Source organism: Suricata suricatta, chromosome 1, assembly GCF_006229205.1.
Source record: "Suricata suricatta isolate VVHF042 chromosome 1, meerkat_22Aug2017_6uvM2_HiC, whole genome shotgun sequence".
Classification (NCBI taxonomy): Eukaryota; Metazoa; Chordata; class Mammalia; order Carnivora; family Herpestidae; genus Suricata; species Suricata suricatta.
The window spans coordinates 18284803-18287948 of NC_043700.1; the positions used below are offsets into that span (position 1 = coordinate 18284803).

The 3146-nt window shown below is 37.9% G+C and overlaps 1 non-coding gene across 1 annotated transcript; it reads left to right on the top strand.

The window, feature by feature from the left end:
* The first annotated feature begins 1924 nt into the window (after positions 1 to 1924).
* On the top strand, positions 1925 to 2088 carry LOC115303797. The gene has a single exon (XR_003914245.1). It is a non-coding gene; the product is annotated as a U1 spliceosomal RNA (small nuclear RNA).
* The last annotated feature ends 1058 nt before the right edge of the window (positions 2089 to 3146 follow it).

Consider the following 3146-nt stretch of genomic DNA (forward strand, 5'->3'; position numbering starts at 1 on the left):
ACTGCCATCAACCAGGGCTGTCTCTACACATGGACTTGGGATTTTGCAACCATGACAAATGCCAAGTGACTCTCCTCTACTAGACAAAACCCAGAAACCTAGGTAGTACTACTTAATTTAGCATCCCAACTTCAAGGAAGTCCACGTGTTCCACAGATTTTAGAAAACACAAATCTAAGTATTTAGACGTCCTAAAATGCAAAACGAAAATGCAATTGTTGCTACTTTGCACATGAGAAAACTATGTCCCAAAATACCTGATGCTTTCATGAGGAAGGAAGGAAAACATATCCTAGATCTTAGACTGTCAATATAATACTCATTTCTTTGATAACATGAAAACAATAAAAACCAAACACACAGAACTTTCCTTGGTTTGGGAGGGGAACAAAAATATCATTAGCTATTATTAGAACACAGTAAGTGATTAGTAATTGCAACAGGGATCCAGTGGCATTTCTCAATCTGAATGTAGTCTGGTGCTATTATTAACTAGATTCTTCTGAGCTGGACAGGCTGCTCTTGATCTCAAACACAGCGCCTGTGCTGGCGTGAGTATAGGCAGCAAATGCTGGAGCGATGGTCTCCTCTGAGACCAGTTGTCCCTTGTCTCCCTGTCTTCAATTTATCACATATCAGTAGTGGCAGATATTAACAAGAAAATGATAACTGAAGTTTGATGATGCTTAGAGAAAACTTGATTTGCTATTATTAATCAAAATAATTTTGAATTTTTATGTACCTTAGTTTCGGGAAAAAATGCTAATGTTGTCACCAATGTCAAAGCTCTCAACATCAAAACTAATGTAAGGGTGAGTCATTTCTATATTTACACTTACCTTGATATATAATGTTTAAGATGCATAAGGCTCCAAAATGGAAATAAGATGTATAATAACAATGAGTTAACATTGTGAGCACTTACTATGTTCTAAACACTTTGTGTATAATTTGTAAACTGCATTTATAAATTAATCCTACCAATAGTCTTATAAGAGAGTTGCCTTATTATTCCTATTTTACACATGAGTAAATGAGTACAGAAAGATTAAATAATAGGAGATTATCTCTTTATTCCCCACAGTTTCTTCATTTAAAATTTTTCCCTTCTGTATCCATGTACAGCATCTCACCTCATTGATTTGCAGAGCTGATGTTCAGGGCCTCAGAACATGGTCACATCTTCATGCATGCATGTTGTTAAATACATTTAATATCACCCAAACTATATGCTTGTGTATGCCATAGTTTCTTCCCCTATATTTCTAAGGTGGCTGGAAGTTACCTCTATTATTGCAGAAATCACTACCCAATGCATGAATTTCCTGTCTCCTTCCCTACTATAGCCTGAATGCATTTATTCCCTCAAAATGTATATGTTGCAATCTAATCCTCGGTATGAGGGTATTTGGAAGATACCCTAGGGCCATTGGGAGCTTAATAGACCATAAGGGAGGAGCCCACACAAAGGAGATTAATGACCTTTTAAAAGAGACCCCAGAGAGATCCCTCACCTTTTCCACCATGTGGGAGCACAGCCAGTGGATGGCCATTGATGAACCAGGAAGCATGCCCTCATCAGACAACGAATCTACCAGCACCTTGATCCTGAACTTCCCAGCCTCCAGACCCGTGAGAAGCAAAGGTTTACTGCAATCTATTGAGTCTAAGGCATTTTTGTCATAGCAGCTCAGGTAGATCAAGCCAGTTTCCGACTAGATTCTGACTTTCCAAAGGCAAGAATTAATTTGTGCATTATTTCCATTACATGGCAAAGTGCTTTACATGTAGTGTTGCTTAACAAATATAATTGAGTGAATGCAAGAAATTGGTGGCACTGACATTATTTTCTCATTTAGAAACAGGGAAAAAAATATGGAATCATAAAATAGCTGTGAAAATAGACTAAAAATATAAAATATGTATACTTACCTGGCAGATGAGATACTATGATCACACAGGTGGTCTCCCCAGGATGAACCTTATCCATTGCACTATGGATGTGCTGACGCCTGTGAGCTCCCCAAATGTGGGAAACGCGACTGTATAATTTGCGATAGTGGGGGACTGTGTTCATGATTTCCCCTGAAAAAAATATAAAATATGTTTAGGGAACTATAAAATGCCTTGTATATATGAATCCATTTACCATACACACTGGACTTCCAGCAGCAGAAGTTGAAGGATTGCTCTTACCTAAAAACTGAACAAGATCACAACCTTTGTTTGTTCCAAAGGTCCAATTCACTCACTGAAAGCTTATGCCACAACTCGTCCACCACAGTTATTTTAACAACTATACAAAATCTATACAGGCTTCTTAATTTGGGAATACAGTTCCTAAAATAGCGACAAGATAACAGAAATTCCAACCCAAACAGATTAAGTGTATTCCAAATAGATACAACTCAAGTCTGTCAAACCATTGATGAGTCAATGTTCCGCTTCTCCTGTGTTCTACTCACTTTAAATGATCACAAGAGATTTTTTCTCTTGCAGCTTCTGAGTTTCCCAAGGATAAATACTGATATGCCTCTTTCTCATTATAAATAACCCTCAGTCATCCATTTTTACACTAATGGGCTACTTGGCTCTTTGTCTGTGAACTCTTAAATTACCTGTAGTGTCCATACCACTCCAAAACTTGAGACAAACTTTGGCCCAGATTAAAACATACACCAAAATGATCAATTTCATTTTATACCTGTACACATTCATCTCTGCATTTGGTACTTCAGTGTCTGGTAACAAAAATCCACAAACCTTGTTTTGTGGTCCCATATTTTCTATCCATAGAACCAGTTTTCTTTAAAGCAAATGGCCTGATGTCTGAGATGCCTAAACAAGTTTTCTAAACTTCCTCAAAAGTCTAGTTTGTCTACCTTTCCACTGATTTCTCGCAATTGGAATCTTGTTGATCATTTTATCCAGATGCTTCGGATTAACAGATTCTGAAAATGCATTTCAATTTGAACACTAAAAATCTGCCTATTTGGGGCGCCTGGGTGGCTTAGTCATTAAGCATGTGACTCTTGATTTTGGCTCAGTTCATGATCTCATGGTTCATAAACTTCAATCTCCACATCAAGCTCTGTGCCGACAGTGTGGAACCTGCTAGGATTCTCCTTCCCTCTCTCTCTCTCCCC